General features: G+C 44.1%; 1 protein-coding gene across 3 annotated transcripts in view; it reads right to left on the reverse strand.

Moving 5' to 3' along the window:
• Positions 1-24937, reverse strand: part of LRRN2 (leucine rich repeat neuronal 2) — a 154187-nt gene that overhangs the window by 52866 nt on the left and 76384 nt on the right. The window contains exon 2 of one of the 3 annotated variants that reach the window (XM_077928978.1): positions 3933-4037. The exons of the other annotated variants lie outside the window; for them this stretch is intronic. The gene's annotated coding sequence lies outside the window, so the exon portion shown is untranslated. The remainder of the gene's footprint in view (positions 1-3932; positions 4038-24937) is intronic. 3 annotated transcript variants of the gene reach the window in all.

Raw genomic sequence — 24937 nt, forward strand, 5'->3', positions numbered from 1 at the left:
TCCACTTGCAATGGTGGGAAATTACTGAGTCTCACCAGTTACAAAAGTGGGGTGCAGGGACAGATCCAGTTATAATATGATGGCAGATGGAGGCAGAGTTTGGCATAATCAGCTGGCAATTACTGACATCATCTTTCACTGATATCTAATCCACCTTTGGAAATTGCTCGGTTCTTTTCCACAGTATTTTCACTGTAGCTAGCAGTTCCACAGCTCAGCTTTCCTCAAGCTAAGTGCAGACATTTGCTCTGGAGGCATTGCAATTCACCCTCACCATTTTAGGCAGAATTTCCTGATCCTGAGGCTATAAATCAGGGGCAGGCAATCTTTTTATACCTACTGCCCACTAATACATCTTTCTTGATGGTAAAATTTCCTTACTGCCCACCAGTGCTCGATGGAAGGAGGATTCCGCTTGTGCCATAGATCCCCCTACCGCCCACCTAGAATCCTGAAATGCCCACTAGTGGGCAGTAGGGACCAGGTTGACAACCCCTGCTCTAAGTAGAAGAGGCATTATCTTTTCTATTTTTGCATTCCCATTCCTCTTAAAGCATTTTTACCCATCTTTTGTAATTTCCTCTTCCATTCTCTTTTCACACTCAACTTGTATTCCCTCCAAACCCTCCCAGTTTCTTACATCCCTTCAACCTGGTTCTTTTACATTCACTTATTCTTCATGTAACAGCTTTCCTCTCTTATCCCTTTCCTTTCCGTTCCCAGTTTATTGATTTTATTCTTATAAATGCATATTAGCACTTTATCTTACATTCCTTTAGCACCTCCTCTAGTACTTTCCCCTCAAAGAAGGATGACCTTCCTTCCATTCTTCCCTGTGAACTTCTCTATCTCCTGGCCATCTTTACTCAGCAGACAAGGGGTTGCTGGTACTAGCATTGATCCAATCAAAAGAGGGCGGGACAGGCAATGGGCAGGCTGTGGCACCGAGACACACCTGAAAGTGGTTGAAGGTGGGAAGTCGTGGATCCTGATTCACTGTTTGAGAAACACAGTTCTACATAGACTTCATACCGAAGATCTGCCAGCTGGACCCAAGTGCAAAATATGTCCACTTCCTAGGAGTCCAGGAATTTGTTTTGAGTACTAGAACTGAGCTGAGCTCATAGTTCTTTCACACATATACATGTGCACACAAAATCCACTCCCAGTTACTCCCCTTTTCTTCATTTCAGCGGTACAACTTAGGAGGGAAATAATTTTCTTGCTGCAATTGCTACATAATTAGGAGTCAGAAATCCTTGCCATTCTACTTCAAAAAACCTAGGGGTCTCCCAGTAGATCCCAACCCATCCAGCTATATCAAATGTCATGGAACACATCTTAATCCTTTAAATAGGAGGACCTCATAGAACATCCCCAACTCACAGACTTTCAGCTGAATTCAAAGGTACATTCTAGGAAAATACAGGTCAGTTTGAGCCTTTGATGGTTGGTCCATGGAACTGCGATGGCCTGAGATAAGAGGGCAGTTCATTTCAAATGAGAATAGTAGCCTAAAATATTTTTGTTGAAAGCTACGACCTTTAGCTGCTGTGCCACAGGCTGAGTTGGCCATGCCCATGTAATCGGCACACACTGAAGCCAGCACATATGGCTTTTGACACTCACTCATGACCACAGTTTCAATCTTTGATCTGCCAAGGGCTGAAAGTGTTGTGTGAATTTGCCTGGAGCTTCTGTGATCTCATCAGAAGCTATTTCCAAGAGAGTATGCTAAAGGCCACAGCCTTAATGGACCTGCCACAGTAGTAGCCGCATATTCATAACAGCCCTGGCTGTTTCATTTATAATATTCACTTAATATTGGAAACTGTATTCAACTAGACCTCCCGTTGTTATGGGCGGCGTGAAAAATGAATGCTTTCACTATGGCTTTGACAGCACTAATTGATGGATGGGCAGAATTGCAAGGTTTCTTCAGTCAATAGACCAAACCACTGTAACAATCCTGACCTTTCTCCCATACCTGCATAAAAATTGCTTCTGGTTTTGTTGAAGCTGCGGATATTCAAAAGTTATGCTTCTGGCCTTATCATCACAAGGCTTAATTCCATACATGGGAGGGGATTCCCAGGTGGCTCAATGGAGCCCTTTAACTTCCCACCAGTCCTTGTCCAAGCATGCATCTCTTTGAGTGCACTGCAGTGAGCCCAGCTGTTGCCTGGAATGAGAAGCCCATACATACCTCCCACAGAGCAGCCATCTCACTCAGTGAGCAGACTGAGTAGGACTTGAACTAGGAAGACAAGTCTTCAAATTGGTACTCAACCACAAAGCCCGGTGTGTGCAACCTGGGAATGATAATTATCCTTCAGCTTCTCCCACCTCAAAAGGCTGCTGTGGCACAATTCTGTCTATAGAGCATTGAACTTTTTGAAGGAGGTACTAGATAGTCAAAGTGGGGAGTCTTTTTGTTCTGATGAGAGTCATATGTTGCCAGTGGTGGAGCAAGCAGGATGGCTTCTTTTCTCTTCTAGCCAGTCCCTTCCTCCTCTCGCTTTATCTGCTACTCCTTTTCTCTTCCGCCATCTGCATGAAATCAAGTTGAGATCAGCATGAAATTAAGAATATACCAGTTATTAATAATGGTGTTAGAGTATGCCTTTCTACTGCTGCAGCCGCTCAGAATATAAACAGAATCCTGCTGCTTGATCTCTGTAGCATACCCTGTTGATATTTTTGTGTGATTCTTGCTCAGTAGCAGCTCTTCTTCGTCTGGGACTCCTCGTAATAGAGCCCCGAAACCTGCTTTCAGTCCTGCATGGCCCAGTCCTGGAATGTGTGGCTGCTTTTGTGCATGCACAGAGCATCCTTCCCATACAATATGTTGTCAAATCCAGCCTTCAGATTAAAGGCTTTCCAGGTGGCATTGGGCATGAGTTCCATGTGGCTGTGAGCATCTTGACCTCTCATTTGTAGATGCTCATCAGGTCTCTGTTAGTTTTAGCAGGTCTCTGTTAGTTTTAGACAGTACTTTTTTTCTTAAAAAATGCTTAGGGGTACTCTCATTTTCTTACTCATATTGAAATACTGCCCCTCAATGAGGCCAAACTTACATTCACAAAATGTTTAGGGGTATGCGTACCCCTGCGTCCCCTCAGAAAAAAGCACCGGTTTTAGGTATTTTAAATGTATCATTGCTGCTATTGACTCTTGTTTATAATGTGGCTTTGATAGCGAGCTTTTATTCTGTTTTTAAACTGAAGATTGTTCCCCTGGGAATCTCCTTTTTTAGAGGAAATTGGGATATAAAATCTAATATATCTGCCATTCAATCTGCCTGCCTGCCTGCCTATCTATTTGCAGAGATATATAAATAGATAACACACGAAACTTTTCTATAGAGTTTTGGAAATCCCAAACAGGTATATTTTAGCATTCTGTTTTCATTGACTTCTTTTCCCAAATGGAAAAGAGATGTCTGTGCCAGAGTGCCTGCTGGGCCCAACCTGACTTAAAAGGAAGCAGCATAAACAGGCTGAAAGCATATATTTACATACTTTTTATGTTGGTGCCTTATTTGTTTTAAACACTTAATGTCTTGCCAAATTTTTTTTTTACATCTCCCATGTCTGCTGCTATGTGATGCTCTTTGTAAGTCTGTGTTTCTCCTTGTGGTAAGGTTGATACCACTAATTCTATTTGTCTTGAAGATGCAAAAAAAAAAAAAAAAAAAAGAAAAAAAAGAAAAGAAAAGAAAAAGAAAAAGAAAAAAGAGAGGGGGACTGCCATGATGTAGGTGTGTTTTGAGTAAACAACCATAGCTGACTGTACCTTGTTATCTTGTGGAATCCTTAAGCAGCCAACGGGAGGGAACAGCACCTGGACAGACTGAACTGTTGCTGCTCACCTTTTTTTCCCTGGTTTCCATTAAAAAAAAAAAAGAGGGTTGTAAAAAATATTTCACTTACTCTTTGCTGCTATGAAGGGATCCTGCCAACCATTTTATGCATTTCACACTTTCTCAATATGGGGGCTTGGAGATGGAGGTGCCCAATAAAAGCAAGTGTGATAACCTGTGGGAGATGAAATAATTAAGGAGCAGCAGTAGCAGGCAATGTGGGCAAGGATACAGCTGCTTACTTGTCTCTCTTGCCTGTCATGGTGCTTGGCACTGGAAGTGCAGCAGAAAATGTGTACACCACTTCACTTGATTGTTCTTATCTTGCAAAAGGAGCACTATCGCCCATGCATTTCATGTGATCCAGAAAAGGGAGAGAAATGCTGGCTAAAACAAGAATTTGCCCTATGGTTGGAATTCATTTGAGGAATGTATGAGTAACATATAATCATCCTCAGAGTAGATCCACTGAAGTCAACGGAGTTCATTGGGTATATTTGGAGAATGAGTTAGCTGAATATCACCGTCTGTTTTCAGGAGAATAGAGCACATGGCATTGTGAAATTTTGAGTTCTTGATGTGCCTTGATGTGCCTCAGGCATTCAGTTGCCTTGCAAGAGAGCAAAAAAGAGTGAAGTCATAGTAGCAAGCCCCAAGCCTCCCCCCAGTGCATCACCCACCCTTACTTTATCACCCTCCATAAGTCGAAGGGCTCATTTCTGGAGTGGGGAGCACCCTGTACTCTGTCGTGTCAATGCTGGCATGAGAACAGGCACCATGGAGTGCACAGTTTGTCATTTCATACACTGCTGCCGCCGATGTGTGTTTTCTACCGTTGTATGTTCTATTATTCTAGAACAACCAGGCTTTTAACCAAAAGAACAACCACCCCATCGGCTTTTAGATTGGTGGGAGATGTGAAATTGCAAGACGGAGAGAGCAAAGTAGAGGCTTAAGCAGTGTGTAACAGTGGGGGAGGAGATAGCACTTGCACCACAGTGATCTGTGATATGTTACAAGAGTGTACCTCCTTTTAACTGTGCAGTGATGGAGGGTACAGTCTGGTGGAAAACATTCATTCTCTCTCTCTCTCTCTCTCTCTCTCTCTCTCTCTCTCTCTCTCCCTCTCCCTCTCCCTCTCCCTCTCCCTCTCCCTCTCCCCACCCCCCACTATTCCATGTTCAAAAGCCAACCAAGCTTGCTTGCTTGAGTGTTGGCAACAAGAAAACATTCTCCACTACATGTAAGAGCATCAGGCTAGCTTGGCAGCACAATGTGCACTATGTGGTACACACAGCCCTTTCCTCCAACACCTCTTCAGAGGCTCCCACCCCTTCAACATTTGTTGTCTACAGTGGTTACCTCGTTCTACCTAATACTCGGGCTGGCCTTCAGCTATGACAAACTACTACAGTGCATCATTAATTTGGGCTCTTCATTGTAGATCAAAAAACCCTAAATAATCCACATGAGCAACTCACCATGAACTGAGAGAAGCTGGAAAACAACATGTTCAGGGTTCCCCACCTCCACAGCCACAACTAGGCACTGAAGTGGCCGTGAGAATAGGCCCTTTGTGTATACCCTCAGCTCCTTATATAAAGAAGAAGAAAAAATACATGTAGGCCTTCTTCCATCTGCTTTTGTCTTTTAGTTCAGGTGACAGAGGACTAGAAATGTTGCACTGGAGAGCTGTGAGCTCAGTTGCCCATGCAAGATGCAAAGAAAAAGAGCAGAGTGTTTGAAAGCAGGGGAAGGCTTAGATCATTACACACGGACAGCCATGCATGACTCTCTGTCTCTTTTTCACACAGAGAATCCCAAGGACTTTTCATTCTCTTCGAAGATCACAGGCAGAAGACAAAATCTGTGAGAGCTGTACAGTTCAATCTTTTTAAAGAGAAGTGGGAGAGCACTGTGATCTGTGCTCCGGCTTGCCTAATTAAATGAAAGGTTGGGCAGATGGGAGCTTCCTTCTCATCGCATAACAGAATTGTGGCTTGTCCTGTCAAATGTGGTTCTCTTTAAAAAATATATATATGAACAAATGAAAGGAGAATTATCCTGCAATAGATTGCATCATATTGCATCTTCGGAAGCCTTACAAATGACTTGATCTCTAATAAGAAATGAATTCAGAAGTGGTTTGCTCCTGCCACAAAATATAATGCCTGCTTTCTAGCATCAGATCAGCCTGGCACCAGGATCTTTCAGATGTTTATAAATATGAGCATAACTAGCAAAGCCATCCAAGAGGAAGACTGCTGGGCTGGAAGGGAAACAAGAGCCCCCCTGGGGATTCCCCCTCCTTTTCCCCGAGAAAGGATTTAAAGGGGAGAATAGAAAACCATACACCACAGGCCCTGTTCTGAGTTTTACACGCAGCAGGAAAGCCTTTGGGCTTTTTAGTTGGTAATGCATAGAGTCCTGTGTAATTCAGACATGATCAGCAGAGCACAGAAGCGACCAGAAATTCTCTTTATGAGCTACATACTGCCAGATTTTTCAAAGAGCCGTATTAGAATGTATTATTGTGATTAGATTATCCTAACGTATAAAGCCCAGGGAAGAATGTGCTCCCAACAGAACCCCATATCCATGCCACACTTGTTTTTGGTAGCAGTAACGTGCCCTACAAAGGCATACTGTTCAATTATCCTCTTGCTTTTTCTACCATGATAGATACAGATTCCTACTATGTGCCAAATTGGCATCTAATACGGCCAGGGGTAGTCATGTGGCACTGGAAATGTTGGGATTGAGTTATTACATGGTGCTAAAAATGTGTAGATAGATAGCAACTAGTATGAAGATAAGATTTATTGGATTGTGCATAAAGGTTTGAGTATGTGCAGAACTGCCACTAAGCTGTTATTCTGAACAATGCCCTAGACATAAACAAAGGTTCTGGTATACTGATTGGTCAGTTGGTAGTCCACAGCATAGGAAGCCATCTTATACTGTACAGGCAACTGGCTTTTTAGGAATTTGACGAGGATCAGGATCATTATGCTTTGATGCATAATGTTTTCAAGGGTTCCAAGCACTGCTCATGCATTATCCTACAACCTCTAGAACAACCCTGCAAGATTGGTATGCATTATTGTTCCCAGTAACAAGTGTGTGTGTGTGTGTGTGTGTGTGTGTGTGTGTGTGTGTGTGTGTGTGTGTCCTGAGGCTGAAAGAGATCTAGAACAGCTTCTCACAATCAACCAATGGGTTTATGGCACAGATGAGATTCAAACTGGAGACTTCCTGATTCACAACTCAGTTGACTAGCCACCAGACCAGCATTCAGGGTCCCAAAGAAGACTTCCAAAAGAGAAAGGACACACATATATATATATGAACAAATGAAAGGAGTGCTGGTGCTCATGTGCTGTGGGCAGAAGGTCCCAGCTCCAGTCCCTGAGCCATCTCCAGACTAGTGAAAAATACCAGGTAGCAGGTGATGTGAAAGTCTTCCTGCCTAAGATCCTAGATTGGTGATGCTGGTCAGAATAGAAAATACTAGGCTAGGTGAACAAGAAGTCTGATTTGGTATGTAGCAGCTTCCTAAATGACAGGGTTGTAGGAAGCTTGCCAATTCTCATGCTGATCACCATTAATTTGAATGCATCAGCCATGGCACAGAACCAGTAATCACAGCACAAAGCTCCTGCTCTAGTTGGTACCTTTTCTGAGAGGTAATTTACTTCTGTGTTTCCTTTTTGATGCTGCCTCAGCCACAGCTATTTGAAAGCAGGCTCCCACTAGCACAATGAGAAGGCACCTTCTTCGTTCACCCACCACAAGCACACTTCATCTGCCCGCAGTAGAGCAGAAAACGTAAAATTTTGCAGGGAGCCACATGCCCTCAGTGGGTGGGCTGAGTATTTCTAGGGTCATTTTGACTCCATAGGATCTGGGAAGTGCTGTTTAATAGGATCTCTAGGAGGTCTGAAGTACCTCTCTACTGTATCATTTCAAACAAGATTATTTTGTATTCAGGCACACTATCTAAGTACAGAATATATGTACCACGTCAGATGTGGAATGAACCAACTTCCATCGTTGGCATTGTTGCGTCCCTAGATAATGCATTCAGAAAAATATCGGCCTTAGAGACAAGCATCCAAAAATACATATTTGTTTTTCACACTTGAAGCAGCACACATTTATTTTGAACTCTGAACATAGCCTACACCTTGGTATTCTTTTGTTAGGCTAAAAGCCCACAATGCTCAGCTGATGTTCCATGAAGCCAATGACAGGAGATTACTTCCTGATAGGAGGAGATCTCGCATGAGTGTTTTGACCTTAGAGCAGAGGTGGGCAACATGTGGTTCCCCAGATATCTTTGGAATACAACTCCAGGCTGGATGGTCAGTGGTCACAGGGATGATGCAAGTTCTAGTCCAATGCATCTGGAGAGCCACAGATCCCCCACCTTAGAGAATCTGATACGAAGGCAGAAAGGCTGCAGAAAGAGCAGTTTTGGAAGAGAAAGAGACTGAGAAATTCTAGTTGGAGTTAGGTAAGCATGCTGGGATGGTACCCAAATTGTTCTTTGGGGATTCCTTGTAGGAGTGCTAGTTTGCTGCTGCTTATGCTCTGCCAAGTATATTTAAAAGTAAAGCAAATATTACAAAGGCACCATAAGCTTCTAGTGTTATTTCTCATCCAACTGAAACTTAACCTGATACCACTGGCTCTGAAACCCCATAGTGCTTGAGGAAGTAAGCAGTTCAAGTACAGCAATAGTTCATTTGATGGGACCCTCTCCCCTGCTCTGTCCAAGAGCCATAGGGTCAGAGAAAATGGCCCAGAAGTTACCAATTTCCAGATGCAGAAGCCTTTCTTCCTGGATTCTTGGTTTTTTTAATTCTCAGGTTGGTGTCGCTGCACGGATGCTGAGCTGTCAGCTCCGGCTGTGAAACAACACGACAGGGAAAGCATCCCTGTGACCCGATAATAGGCACAGGACGCTGTTTATGATAATGCCAGCAATAAAACCTAGAGAGATTTGACAGCATCCTTTTTTTGCACCGGGAATGGATCAAAACTCCCCTGTGTGTCTGTCAGGCTGAGCAAAAACCTTTCATTTCTCAAAAATAATAATAATTCAGATTTTGGCTCCCTATGACAGATGCAATGAGATGACAGGCGACAAGCAAAGCTCATGGCATGTAATGTAGCATCTTCCCCAGCCCTTGGAGTGTGGGGGAAGCAAGTGACAGTGGATCTAATAAAGGACGAGTTCTCTACCCGTGGAAGAAATTTTGGGGAACATGGGGAGGGGACAACCTGGCCCATCAATCCCTCATCTGGAGACAGTTGAGATCAGAGTCTTCTGCCCTTCTTCTAATGAGCTTGCAGCAATTAGGGTTGCTTTTTCCCATCACGTTGCCATACACCTGGGTTTTCCCTGACATTTGCCGATTCTGCAAAAATTCCCCCCGGCACCATTTTTACACCTGAAAACCAGGACATTTTCCTGATGTATGGCAAGCCTAACAGCAATGTGGATTGGGCTATCTTCAAAATACCACATTTTTGGGAGACTTGGTTGGCTAGGAGTTGAACTACAACTCCTATTACCCCAAGGTAGAATGGCCATCAACTCTGGAGCTGATGAGAATTCAAGTTCAGGACATCTGGAGGGCACCAAGTTGCAGAAGGCTGCTACTGCTAACAAGGGCTGTTTGCAGTTGTTGCTCTCTGTTGTTGCTCTGAAGTTGTTGCTCTCTGTTGGCAGTCTCTGAATTCTGCTCCTCTTCTACCCATGTCCTATCATGCATTTGCTGAGTCTCCACCCCAATGCCCTCCACCACAAATAGACTGCACCCTTCACCATTAATGGCCTGAGAAAAGGTAGCAAGCTAAATACTGCCTCCCTCACCACCACCACCTCAATCTAGATGCTACCTTAACTCAAGCTGCCAAATTACCAAGCAGTTTAAACGCTCCACAAAAGAACAACCCCACACCACCCCTAAATGCAGAAGTTCTTTGGGGCTTCCAACACAACTCAGATCCAGATCCCATGCAGGGGCAGACTTTGGTCTTTCAAATTTCAGCAGCACCCCGTGCAAGCCCAAAATTCGGTGCCCCATCTCTTACCTTCTGTTTTGCTCGATTCACTGTGTCATCTTTCGCCCCAGCATTGGGTTGTAACCAGAGTATTATCACCCATGGCAGCCATTTTGTGCTGGCACCCACTTCTATATACGAGTACCATCACTTCATTTTTTATTCCCCCTCAAAACCCCCACTGGTTGTAGTTTTGGCCTTGTGGGACAAGTAGACAGAGCCAGAAACAAATTCTATACCCCAGCTGCTAGACCAAGGATGGGGAATTTGTGGCTATGCAGATGTTTTTGGATCGCAGCTGCCGTTGGCCACAGCCAGCATGGCCAATGCTCAGGGGGGGTAGAAGTTCTGGAGTCTAACAACACCTGGAGTGCCACAGGTTCCCCATGCCTGCAAGCAGTCACGTTTCAAGTCACGCTGCAGCTTCCATCAACCTGCTCTTGGCATCTGCCCCACTGTTTTGGATTCCCATTTCTGCTCAGACTCAGCATGCACAGTGTTCAAATGGCAAAGTGTGAACTAGAATGCTGATAGCAGTGTTCATGCAAGTAAAATGAGGCTGGATGCTGAGATATGGCTGTGGGGTTTGATCTTTCTACACAGGCTTCCAGGATTGACAGCATCCCCCACGCTCGGCATCTACATAACTTCCCTCTGACAACCAAAAGAAACAAACTACTCCTATATCATTAAATGGCAATGCTCCTATTCATTTTAATGGGAGACGGATCGCTGTCTCAGTATTTATGGGCCAAAGAGAAATGCAAAATGTAAGATTTCCCATTAGCTGTTTGCAGTAAATGGGCATAAAGAAAAACCTCATTCTTCCCCTTTAAGAGAAGAATTTTATATTTGACGCGCACACACAAATTCACAGAAAATTTAGTATCAACTTCATCACAGAAGAACATGATTTAATCAAACAGAGCTCTCATAGCACAACATGATTCTTCTGTAATGCATTAATCTTGCTGTAATATATTGATGGAATGCATTATCCAGAGAAAGTTAGTTATGCTTAAATCACACTGAAATCAATAGGGCTTAAGTTAGCTGTAAGTAACTTGGTTAATTGATTTCAATGGGACTTAAGCATGACTATTTCCTCTGTATTGTGGGGGTTCTATGATTGCAAAGAAGAGAAAATCATCCTGTGCAGGGAAAATGGGAGAATTTTCTTTTTCATTAACTTTTTAAATCCTTTCCTGATTCAGGAGTGAGAATGAGAGCAGACATTTCATGTGGGGCAGGAATTCCATTTGAGGGACAAGGCAAATGATGGTTTATTTATTTATTACATTTGCCCTCACATAAATGGTAGTTTCTTTGCATGTTTTAATAAGCAGGGCCTGCAACAAAATGTTGCAGCGTGGACAGCTCCTGTCCTGGATTCTACCAAGCCAGCCATTCCCTTTTCTAAAACTCCATTCCAGGTTCCCTCTATTTCTGTATCCCCAAGAGTCATTCAACATTCCATGCACACTGAGCATGCTCAGTTCTCATTGAGTTGCTCTGTGCCCCGCCTTAGATTCTTCCACCCCACAAAACAAGATTTGTTGCACTTCTGCAAATATTGGTGTTACTCCCCAAACCTGACAATGTACCCCTTCTTCAAATGAGGAGCCCACCCAGAGAATGACTTGGTAATTAATACCTAGAATTATTGTATTTTAGGAAGGAACATTCAAGCCTAGAAGAGAGCCAAAGGCCAAATACTTATGCTTGACCTTGGTGGTAGAGTTGCACGACAGCTCTACCTTCTATAGCCATGAGTCTGCTGATTCACTTATTTGGCTGTCTGACCCTGCATTAGGAACACAAGAAGCTACTTTATACACCAGGTTAATTTCCTTCGTCCATCGAGTCCAATATTTTCAACTGGCAGTGGATCTTCAAAGCATTAGACAGTGGTCTTCCCTGCTCCCTGTAGCTATTAACTGGAGATGCTAGAGGTTGATTGTGGGCCTTACGCTGTGTACACACTGCAAATGTAAAGTGCATAGGGCAGGATTCCTCTAACTGGTCCCATCAGTGGAAGTTCTGTGCGGAGACTACCATTTGTGCAATGAGGTTTCTCCTTTCTCTTTCTCCCATGTGCCCTAGGTGCCCCCTTAAATTAGCTTGGGGGCTCAGGAGAACCCCCAGAACAATGAAGGGGGGGGAAGGGAGCAGAGTATCATTACATCTGGCAAAAGGGACTGCTTGTACAGACAGAACAACTGGAAGAGTGCAATGTTTAATTCCACCCATGGCTTCTCCCAGAGAATCCTGGGAAGTGTAGGCTATCTTTTCCAGAGCTACAATCCCTTAGCATCCTTAAAAAAACTACAGTTCCCATGATTCTTTGGGGAAGACATGTGCTTTCAAGTTATGGTGCATACTACACAGCTGTTCCATGTGCAGAGCATGTGCCCTACTCACGGAGCTGCAATCCCTCCCTGTCAATAACTGCTCTGGTACTAAATCTCATAATTAAGATATAATTGCATCTTGAAACTACTAGCATTTTGGGAAGAGATTTTCTTAATCAGTGGTTTAGCTAGCTAATATTAGACCCCAGATTTAGTGGTTCTTTGTGGTGGCGGAGGAGCTTTAGACAGTCATCTGCACTATTTCAGATGCAAAGTACACATTAATCGTTTCTTTTTTTCACCCACCCCAATCCATGCTTTGCAACTGCTTCAGTGTTTCTGCTATAGAGCAAAATGCAGACAAAAAGAGTTTGCCAACCCTGATTATAATGATGTTGGTGTTGATAATGATGACAGTAATACTACGAATAATCACATAAATAGTCTCAAACGCATGCAGTTTCACATTTTTTAAAACTCACTTGAATAACAGCACCATTATGACTGCAGGAATAAAGTTTATGTCTGTTGCCTTGATGCTAAGGCAATTACCTTGTGTGCAAGCACCACCCTGTTGCATGAAAGGGTAATATAATTTTAAAGTAAAAATAATAAAATGAGGATTTGTAACAACACATGGGCCTGGCAGGCTGCTCCTCAACCGTAAGATTTAAAAACCAAAACCAAAACCAAGATGAAAGACAGGATGCTGCAGTGACCCCCATGCCCATACTTGCCAATACTCTCATCCTCTGCCACCAGACGTGCCTTCTTCTGAAGCACATTGAGAGGACCCAACACAACCTCCTGACATGGCTCTGCACCCAAAACAAATACAATACCTTGTTATGCAGATGCGATAGTTACAACATATAGAGCGCAACAGGCTGACAGGCTGACAATCCTTGTATATGGTGTAAATCCTAGACTTGATTCCTATGTTAGGAAGTAAGCTCCCTGGAGCTGGCACCTATATCTGTGACTCTCTGAGTGGTAGTCTGGGAAGTGGGAGAGTGAGCTGTGGGGAGTGTTGGGTGGTGCCCATTGGCACTGGTAGGCCAGAAAACAGGGTGGGAGGTCCAGCAGTAGGTGAATCCAGAGCCAGCAACAGGCAGGGCCAACTCATGCCAGCTCTGTCCCCAACCTCCTTCTCCTCCCTGCTAAGTTCTACATGGGTACAATGGAGACCAAGGAGGATGAAGCCGACAGCCACTGCCATCCTCTGGGAGGGTTGGAAGGAAGTAGGCATACAGGCAGGGGTTGAGGGCATACCCTGTAAGTGTCCTGGAAAAAACTAGACATCCCATTTTCCTTCTTGTGAGAGAGTGATAGCCATTTTGGATGCCATGAGCTTGCACAATTTAGTGCTGTGACACCCCCAATCCCCAAAGTGCTTTTTTCGAGGTTGTGATTTTGCTTGGTGCCCCAAAATGTGTTCAGTTTCTGTTAATTGGTTCTCGTGGGAAACTTGCAGATTCTAGCTTCGCACAATTAACTCAGGCTGGTGTCAATTTACTCTTGGCAGAAAGCCCAGGTCTGCTTGACCTAGAAACTACTCACTCTGATTGGTTAACGACCAGCACTCTGCTCTGTTATCAAGGGATTGCTAGCTCAGTTTGAGGTGAGGTGTTGTTAGGAGTAGAAGTGCTGTGTACGGTTTTGAGAGAGAGAGAAAGAGAGGGTTTATTTTGCTTTGTTTTGTATGCAGAAACTCTGCTGGTTTTATTTTCTCCTTTTAATAAATCCTGTAAATAGTTATTCTGAGTCTAGCTGACTAGTCATTACTGCCGCAACTAGCTTCTTCGCTGTGCAGGAAAACTCTGCTACGTTTGGGCTAAAGCCAGTAGGGCTATGCCTGACACTCCAAAGTTCCATGAGGTTATGGGCATTGTGCTGCCAGCCTGAGTTGCGGTGGTGTCAGCATCAACGGCGTTGGTTCCAGTAGTTCCAGAGGTTGTTGTTCCTGGCTGGTTCCTGACCGTGGTGAGCTGGTGACGCAGTGGACACAAGGACAACAGCTGCAGCGTGTGAGTGCTGGGTGCTGTGGTTCCTGTTTTCTCTCTCGGTGGTCGTGAGTAGCTGGTTCCGGGTACCAGGGACATCGCTCTCAAGATGACCTCACAACCAGTTCAGATGGCTTTTGAGCGTCTGAATGACTCCAATTACTTGCTGTGGTCGGAACGCATGCAGGCAGTGCTGCAGAGGGATCGTCTCTGGCAAGTGGTGAGTAAGTTTCCTGCGAAGCCTGATGATGAAGACCTCGATAAAGACCAAAGAGCAAGGGCCACAATTGTCTTGGGGCTGGAAGATTCCCAGTTGCCGTATGTGAGGGGAATCAAGACAGCTAGAGGTGTGTGGCAAGCACTTAAAGAACTCCATGTGCGTGAGACAGCAGTTTCCAAGCTGTTCATTCGCAAGGCATTGTACAAGGCAATGTTACAGCCTGGGGTTACAATGCAGGAACACCTACACAGTTTACAGTTAAAGTTTGCAGCGCTACAGGAAAGAGACTGTGCGTTAGACCAGCAGGAGAAGGTGGCTATTATTTTGAGTTCTCTCCCGGAAAGCTGGGATAATTTAGTTTTGTCTCTAGAAGGCATGCAGGAGCATGATTTATCCGTCAGTTACGTTACTGGGCGTTTGATTGAAGAATGGCAGAAGAGGCAAGAAAGGTCGTTGGCTGCAGAGGCTTCTACAGGTGGGCGGTTTGGAAGGAGTTCTCATGCCGTACCAGAGGTGAAGCAAGAGCAGCGTACCGGTGAGGAGTCAGCGTTTGCTGTTAGGCGTTGTTTCCAATGTGGGTCTTCAGCGCATCTAAAACGACAATGTCCGGAGTTGGTCAAGTCTCAGTTGCCGGTGCAGGAGCAGAGACGAGATCAGCAGCAGCAGCGGAAAAAGAAATTCTTCAAACGAAAACAGTCGGCTCAGCTGGTGACCGGCGAGGTCAAGATTGCTGATGAGAAACAAGTGGTCTGGGTGGTCGATTCGGGAGCATCTCGCCACATCGTGAATTCAGATGAATTGTTTGTTTCCAAGAACTCAGCACAGCGCAGCCAGGTGGCTCTAGCAGACGGAAGTACTTCCGAAGTGATTTCGGGGGGTGCAGTTTTTGTTCCTTGTCTTCGTGAATGCCTGCAAAATGTACTTTGTGTGCCTTCATTAAGGAGCAATCTGATGTCTGTAGATTGTTTGCTAAAAGCTGGGTTTAAAGTGTATTTTGAAGGAGACAGTTGCATTATTAAGAAGGCTGGTGAGATTTTAGGCACTGCTAAGTCAGAGGGAGGCTTGTTTTGGCTTAAAGCAGGATCTCAAGTTGCAGCAGTAGTCAGTAAATCTCAGCCTGCAGTGAATAACAAAGCTATACATGACAACTGTGTGCACTTATTGCATAGGAAAATGGGGCATGCTTGCTGGAAAAGTGTACTAAAAATGTCTGAATTGGCTGATGGGGGTAATTTAAAGAGTTGTAACAAGTACCTTGATTGTAATGTTTGTAAAAAGGTTAAAACCCACAGAGTCTCTTACCCCAGAAGTGACAGAGTTAGTGAGTCACCGCTACAGCTGGTTCACATGGACGTAATTGGTCCATTTGCTGTAAGCAGGGGTGGATCGCGCTTTTCACTAACAATTGTGGATGACGCCACGCGTTACTCCTGGGTTTTTCCCATGAAGAATAAGGGTGATGTGTTCACTAAGTTTAAAGGCTGGGTGGCATCTGTGGAAAGATTTCTGTCCATTAAACTTAAAAGGATTCAGACGGACAGAGGTGGTGAATTTATGTCAAATGCCTTTAAAGATTGGTTACAAAAGCGTGGCATTGGGCATAGAAAAACGAACGTTTTTTCCCCAGAGGAGAATGGCGTTGCAGAGCGAAAAAACAGATCTTTACAAGATATGATGTTTGCCATGCTTGATGATGCTGATTTGCCCATGTCTTATTGGGGGGAGAGCATGCTCACCGCGTGTTATCTCCAAAACAGGCTCTTTCATCAAACAATAGGTACAACCCCGTACTTTAAATTGTTTCAGAAAAAACCCAAAATTGACCATTTGCATGTGTTTGGATCAAAAGCCTGGGTATTAATTCCGAAACAAATGAGGAAGAAGGGAGATCCTAAGACCAAACAGTTAGTGTTTGTGGGTTACCAGGAGCTGGGAAAAGGTTTCCGCTTTGCTGAAGGGACAAATGGCATTGTGATCTCCAGGAATGCCAGTTTTTGTGAGCATAGTGGCTGGGAGAGACTACATGCCAATACTGAGGTTTGGTTTGAACCTTCCCAGGAGCTTCATGACTCTGAAGGTAGACACAGGGAGTCAGAGTCTGAGGGGGAGGAAAGTTCAGATAAGAGCTCTCAAGAAAGTGGAGTTAGCCAAAGACCAGTTGCTAAGCAACAAAAGAGAGGTCGTGGTTCTGAGGAGGAAAGTGGGTCAGAAGAAAAATTTTCTCCCAGAAGATCTAAAAGACAAAACAAAGGAGTGCCTCCGGTGCGTTTTTCCCCAGATACTGCAAATGTGTTTAGTGTAATTGCAGAACCCAAGAGTTTTCAGGAGGTGTTAAAGTTACCAAAAGAGGAGGCAGAGCGCTGGAAACAGGCAATGGAGGAAGAGATGTCCTCTCTGAATGAGCACAAGGTTTTTACACCAGTGGCAGCGCCTGAGGGGGCAAAGATTGTAGGCTGCAGGTGGGTGTACAAACTTAAACCTCTGGTGACAGGAGAGTACAAATACAAAGCTCGTTTAGTGGCTCAAGGATACTCTCAGAGGCCTGGAAAAGATTATGACGAGACTTTTTCCCCTACTGCTAAGGGGGACAGTGTAAGGCTGATTTTAACACTTGGAGCAAAGAGAAAACTCCTGTTAAACCATTTTGACATCCAAACTGCATATTTACATGCATCAATATCAGAAGACCTGTATCTAGCCGAACCGCCTGGTTATGAGACAGGTTCCAATAGAGTGTTGAAATTAAACAAAGCTCTATATGGTCTCAAACAGGCTGCAAGATCTTGGAACAAATGTTTCCATGAGGCCTTAGTGTCATTTGGTTTCAAGCAGAGTACAGCTGACAATTGTGTTTATGTACGTGGTACAGGCAGTGATCAAGAGTTTTGTCTGATTTATGTAGATGTTTTGTATGCTTGCAAAACAGATAAACAAACTAAAAGGTTTGCCAAGCAATTGTCCAGTAAGTTCAAAGTGAAAGACTTAGGCCCGGTTAGGACATATCTAGGGTTGGAAGTGTGCTGGGCCCAAGATGGCAGCTGCCTAATTAGTCAGCAGAACAAAGTTAAACAACTACTGACTACATACAGGATGCAGGATTGCAAAGGGGCAGTGGTGCCTATGGATCCAGGTTTCATAAAAACACTTCATGTAGATGAGGGTCCTGAATTTGAACATCCTGATGTATATCACTCTGTAATTGGAAGTTTATTGTATATAGCACAGTGGTCCAGACCTGATATTAGCTATGCAGTAGGCATATTAAGTAGATTGGTCTCAAAACCCACACTAAATGCCTGGAAAGGGGTAAAACAAGTTCTGAGGTACCTGAAACAGACAATTGGCTATATGTTACAATTAAATTCTTCAGAGGATGAAATGTTGAGTTGCTACTGTGATAGTGACTGGGGAAATTTGCCGGATAGAAAATCTGTCACAGGACTAGTCATAATGGTCGGTGGAGCTTTAATCAGCTGGCGGTCACGCAAGCAAGACGTTGTAAGTGTGTCATCAACAGAATCAGAGTACGCCGCATTGAGTGAATTGTGCAACGAGGTGATTTATTTCAAGCATTTGTTAGCAGATTTAAATGTAAATTGTGGAGAACCAGTACAAGTTTACATTGATAATCAAGCTTGTATAACCTTAAGTAAAACAGAGGGTTTCAAATCGCGTTCCAAACATATCTCTGTAAAATACCAAAATGTACGTTGCTGTGTACAAGACAATGTAATCACCTGTACTTATGTATCAAGTGAAGAAAATGTAGCAGATGTGTTAACTAAACCATTGGCAAAGATAAAGAACAAGCGAATGTGCAAGGGTTTAGGTTTGCTGGAAAAATGATCTCCTACATAGGTGTATTTGATGTTAATTGTTCAGCAGAATCTGTGAGGGGGTGTTCAGTTTCTGTTAATTGGTTCTCGTGGGAAACTTGCAGATTCTAGCTTCGCACAATTAACTCAGGCTGGTGTCAATTTACTCTTGGCAGAAAGCCCAGGTCTGCTTGACCTAGAAACTACTCACTCTGATTGGTTAACGACCAGCACTCTGCTCTGTTATCAAGGGATTGCTAGCTCAGTTTGAGGTGAGGTGTTGTTAGGAGTAGAAGTGCTGTGTACGGTTTTGAGAGAGAGAGAAAGAGAGGGTTTATTTTGCTTTGTTTTGTATGCAGAAACTCTGCTGGTTTTATTTTCTCCTTTTAATAAATCCTGTAAATAGTTATTCTGAGTCTAGCTGACTAGTCATTACTGCCGCAACTAGCTTCTTCGCTGTGCAGGAAAACTCTGCTACGTTTGGGCTAAAGCCAGTAGGGCTATGCCTGACACTCCAAAGTTCCATGAAAATGTGTGTATTTTGGCGCTGTACCCGAAAAGGCACTTTTTCAAGGGGGAATCATGGTGTGAAATCAAGCAAGATCATGGCATCCAAAATGGCCGTCATTCTCTCACAAGAAAAAGCAGGAAGAAGTTGTCCAGGAAGATTGTGTCCTGGATTTTGCTGTTGGGGTGTTAAAGGTTATGTGACGGCATATTGCAATTGATGGGGCAGTGGTCCATTCACCCTCACAGACCAGCCTCCAATGGCTATGGAACCCTGAGGTCCAGCCCTAGCTGCCCCACTGCTCTTAATAAGAAAATGGGGGGTGGGGGTAGATACAGACTCCTATGAACATGTTTACTAGCATTGAGAAATCTCTGTAGTTTGAAAAGAATAGCTTTAAAGAATTTATTGGACTATCCCTTTGTAAGATGGGACAAGCTACTCAGCTATACTAAGTCCTCATTTCCACCTTTGCTTTCTCTCTTCCTTTTCTCATATTTCACCAGCAAACCCTCCCCCTCCTCACAGCGGCTCCCACAACATGGCTGCCTCTCCTGGCTGCTGTAGCTATGGCAACCATGCTCTTCCCCCAACAAATGATTGGGGCTATGTCTCTCTCCTCAAATGCCCTCTGGCCTCCTCATTAGTTGTGGTGCTGGCTTTTCAGAAGCCCTGCATCCTCACAAGCCAGGAGTGAAGGCTTGGGTTTCAATAATGGGTAGCGGGGGGTGAAATGGGATGGGTTGGCGAGGAGATTCAGGAGCCAGAGCAGCAAGGCATGCTTGCCAATTCTGTGCACACTAAGGCTGGCAGGGCTGGCTCGGGGCAAGGCTTCAGCTGCTGCTCATTCTGACAGCGGATGTGCTTGTCACATGCCCAGTTTCACTGAGGCTGGCTCGTGTTAGAGAAGCAATGAATGAAGGCAGCCGCTGTGCATTAAGAGCTCACTCCTGTACCAGGGAGGGCAATATAAATGCCTTGAAACAAGCACTGAACTCAGCAGAGCCTGTTTCTGTTTCGGTATAATTTATATTATCAAACTGCAATGAACTCCAAAGAGAAACCCTCAAATCTGAGGGCTTGCCTGCACTTCAGCCTGTCTCATTCCAAGGAACCACAGGTCTGAGCAGATTTCTGCTTGTGCAGTGCTTTCCGGGCATGGGTCCTAGTGGTTTTGCCTTTGCCCCACTGCTTTCCCACAGAAAACCCACTCTTGAGGGCTAAATCAGAGCAAACAGCAATCCAGAGAAAACCCAATTGACGTTTGCTCCGATTCAGTGGTAAACAGCAGGTTTCCCCAGGGGAAAGTGGAAATGTGGATGAGCCCTTAATCTAGGTGACAGTGCATAAATACTAGGCTCACGTGGGTTTCCAAATCATGCACATGCTTTTCAGCACAACCGTTTTATGCACAGATTTCCTTACAGGGATGTTTCCCCCAGACCTACATTTGCCATGGAATGAATCTGGATGCATGCGTATAGAGCTTCCTGATAGGGCCACTCAGAGGCCGCGTCTGCCAGATGGAGTCAAACTTCCCCAGCCCTTTAGATGAGATTGCTCCTACATGCCATCCTGTCAAGTGAGATGCTGAATAATTCAAGCAAGACCCTGAACAGCCTGGAAGATACCTCTAGGTCTTGCTTAATGAGCTCATCATGGACTGCTCATCCAAGGATAACTTAAAGGTGGGGTGACAGGAGACTCGGCTGAATACATAGCTCTAGCACTAGGTCCAGGAGTGCTTTTCTAAAGTAACACCCATTAGAAGGGAAGGAGAGAGGGGGCTTCTCCATACACAGCTGGATCCACTCTAGACTTGGAGGCATGCTGAGAAGTGGGTAGTTCAGGAGAGTCAGGATTCAATGTTCAGACTTGGCAAAATAAAAATGAAATGAAATGAAATGAAAAGCCATACATCTAGCCTTAAATTGGAATGTTGAAGGCAGTTGTATTTGTGGTTACAAAAAGAATTGTATTCAACAGACTACGATAGTTTGCATGCAATATGTTTGCTTTCTCAAAAAGCTTTCTGGGGTGACTCATTGTGTCTATCACAATGAATTCATACCATTTGTGTACAGGGAAGCAGGGGATCTGCTTTCCTAACCTGAATCCAAGGGTTTTCCATTCTAAGACTGATAAAACTACAAAAGGCTAATACGCATTCCTTCTCTATGGAGGCTAATACGCATTCCTTCTCTATGGAGGCTAATACGCATTCCTTCTCTATGGACCGGGAAATGCTCAGGCTCTTAATTAGAAAACAACAACAGAAACAGCAGAAGTTTCCAAAATGGTACAGGAAGTGAGGCATGGGGTGGCACAGGTCATCGGTTTTTTCACAGACACAAGTCAGTAGGTGCTTGTGATCCAAGCCAATACAGTGCACACATGATGTTTCATGTGCTAGTGGAAGCGGTGGCCATCATATTCCCTCCCCCCCACATGATGTAAAATTGAGATTTCAGTACTAGGAAATCTGATTATTCCAACAATAGACACGCTAGTTGTGTGAAGAACTTCAGACCCCCTGAGACAATTGAGTAATAGCTTCACATGTACCAATATGTGATTGTCTTCCTAGGTCCTTAGTTACAGCTAGACCTCTTTGGACAAGTGACTCTCTGGGTTCCATGTAGGATTTATTTCTCATCTATCCAGCTTTCAGAGCCCGACTACAGCAAAAAAAAAAGAAAGGGGGGAAAAGGCAATAGAAATGGAGGGTCTATATTAGAAGCTGCATCCATCCTGTTGTTGCTTTCAGCTTGAGATGGTTGCTTTAGAAATATTTACTCCCCAAGTAATTGCAGCTGACACCTGGTGAGCGCTTTTCATTTCCCCTTTCCTTCACAGGTGACTGCCTGTGTTAGGATATTAATAGCTAAAGGTTGAGAGGGCTTGGGCTGCTTGTCCCAGCAGTGGATTGCTGAGAGCTTTCTTCGTAGCAGCCAGGAATCATTATACACCAAGTGTCTACTTTTCAACAAATGAGTCAACTGGGTGGTAAGTACAGCAATTCTTTTGGCTACAGAAAAGAGGGGGACTCCACAAGCAAATGAGAAGCAGAGGGCTGTACACACCTAGCCTAGTTGGCAGCAGATTTGGCACTTGGTCCCATTTCTCTCTTCTGCCCTTGGCACTTCAGGCAAAGTTCGCTGAGCATCATTTATACGGCGCATTGATAATGGCCCAGCCAAATCTTGCACTGAGTCTGGAGAGCATTATACATTCAAGAGTGTGAGACACTTCGATAACAGTCAGGTGGAGAAGGAAATTTTAGACGAATGCAGGCGTTCATCATGTGTGGCAGCTGAGCTACACAAATAGAGTGAAATTCATGGCCTAAGTAACCTTGCTGGAGTGGCAGCTAATGTACGAGCCGCAGCCTTCTACTTCCAAGGCTTATGTTTGTGCTGGCTGAGTCTCTGGATCTGCAGGAAATGGGTCAGCCTTCATTTGGTTCAATTTCTGTGGTTGCCCTGAAAATTCTTTGTAGTGATATGTACACCAATCCCTTCAACTACAAGCTGTTAATGTGAAGAGGAGGGGAAAAACAGAACTGCTACATCAGATATGGAAGGAAGGAAGGAAGGAAGGAAGGAAGGCAGTGCCCTACTATAGGTGGAAGTTATTTAAGCTGCTGCCTGTAATGTAAACCAGGGATGGGTTTACCTGTGGCCTTCCAGATGTTGTTAGACTGCAACTCCCATCAGCTTGGCCAGCATAGTCAATATTCAGGGATGAAAGGAATTGGAGGGCCAAAGATTTCCTGTCCCTTTTCCTGCGGACAAGGACTTCTGTATCTCATTAAGACAGACAGAGAGATTCTATTGTTTCCAGTGTTTAGGGCCATGCTTCATCATACCTGCTCCTTATAATATCTTTTACATTCTTTTAAACTGCTTTTTAATTGTGTTTTTCAATTTTTTTCAATTTTTTTTTAATTGTTTTAACTTTTTGTGTTTTTTGGGGGGGTTATTCGGCTGTTTCTGTTTACATTTTGATTATGTATTTTGTGTTTTTATATTGAAATTTTATCTTGTGAACTACCCTGAAACCTGTGGGTATGGGGCGGTATATAAATTTAATAATACCTGCACATGCACTGCACTTTTCTCATGTGTGGCAGAAACCTTAGGATTCCCAGACTGCAACCACTGGCTTTTATTGTTTTCAGTTGCCATGAATTAGCTCTTCACACTAAGCACCATTTTTTCTACCTGGGAAATCTAGGCTGTCCTGGCATTTTTGCTCAGGGAAACTGGAATAGATGATGAGCCCGTTGAAGTTAGTGGAAATTCGGTGTGAAGCTAAGATAGGTGCATAGCCTTAGGAAATATAAATACGTGAATATTTATCCCCGGTATTTCAGGGGAAACTATTTTGCATTGCTCCTGTATACAATGGGACTTGTTTCTCAGTACCTCTCCTCATTGGGGTCTATATTTATCATAGACTGATACTATAGGGCAGGGGTCACTAATCCAGTGCCAGATTACCAATATTCAGAGTAGGCACCAGCCTATGGGCCCCATGTCTTTTAGGGCCCCCACAACAATGGATCAATAATATTGATTTGATCTTGAAAAATTTTTACAAAAACGTATTGGGAGATGTTTTGTGAGGGGACCCCAAGATTTCTACAGCCTGGGGGCCTCCACAGGCTTTAATCTGGCACCACACTTCTCTGTGTTGCTCCAGATGTTGTTGAATTCCAAATCCCATCAGCCCCAACCAGCATGACCCATGAGAGTTGTACTTCAGCAACATCTGGAGAGCTGTAGGTTAGCTACTCCTGGTCTAGGGTGCACTAGTATGAGGAAGACTAGGAACTCTTTGATTTCCTCCAGAGTTTTCCTCTTCCACTTAACAGCCTTTTCATATGCTGCTCGAATAGGCTTTAAATCTTGGGACTTCCTCATGCCAGCGTAATTTTCCATCTGGGTTCATTTTGCTCATGCACCTTACATAACAGTTTTCAGAGAGACAGCCGTGTTGTTCTTTTTAAGCAAAACCAGTGAGGAGCATTGTGGCATCTTAAAGGCGAACCAAATTTCTAATGCTAGTCTTTAAAGGTGCCCCAAGACCCTTTGCTGTTCCATACGTTTACAAAATGTATAGATAGCTTTTCACCATGAAAACAGTCTCATGGTTTTCATGATGCTAGATACCCTTTGGAGCTGTATTTGCTAGTCTACTCTGATCTTCTAGGATTTATTACTCGCTCATCATTTTTATGGACTGCTCCTGTGTCAGGAGTTTGCCCATGACTGGAAGAAAGCATTATGGACACAGTTTCCTTCTCTCTCACGTGAAGGCAGAATTTCCCATTGTGCCTTCAATCTGGAAAATAATAATAACAATGGTGGTGGAGCTGGAGCTGGAGCAGCATTTACAGCATTTATGAGTTTACTTTCTCAGCCCTAGCCCATAATTTCCCAAGTTGTTAGCTACTAGATTATATACTGTTTGGCTCCGAAGCGCCCTCTCTGATTGCATGGAGCCCGGACAGCCCCGTGGTTTTCCATGCATCTGAGGGCAATGAAACAATTGCTGAGACGGCTAGAGCGCTGGTGGCAGATAACTCCTTCTGAAGCTGTCCAGACATGGGTTAGAGCTCAATGTCGAGCCTACCAAGTGGCTACCTTCTTCACCGCCTCTATTGCATCTGTGGACAACAGCAGCAGGAGACTCTTTCAGGTGGTTCGCAATTTAGCGGAACCACCTGCTCCATCAGGGCTCAGTACAGGCCACATGATCTCCTGTCATGATTTTGCAAAGTTTTTTGCAGATAAAGTTGCTCAGATTCATGGGAGCAGGGCCAGGGCGGGAGAGTGCTAGAGTCCTGTCTAGTCAAGTTGCATGGGAAATAATATAGTAATGTACCTCTATTGGCCATGCCTGTCATGTTCTGCTTTTCAATGCAGAACACTAAGCTGGTGAGTAGGGGTTCTAGGTGGGATCCAAAGGATGAATCTTTTTCCAGTTCCAGAGAGGTGGGAACACACAAACAATGGAATTGTAGTCACCAGTAAACTAGTGGTTATCAGCCCAATATTTTGATAATTAGGTGATAATTCTTTTATAACACAATTAAATCACA

This window comes from Podarcis muralis, chromosome 5, assembly GCF_964188315.1.
Source record: "Podarcis muralis chromosome 5, rPodMur119.hap1.1, whole genome shotgun sequence".
NCBI classification, from domain to species: Eukaryota; Metazoa; Chordata; class Lepidosauria; order Squamata; family Lacertidae; genus Podarcis; species Podarcis muralis.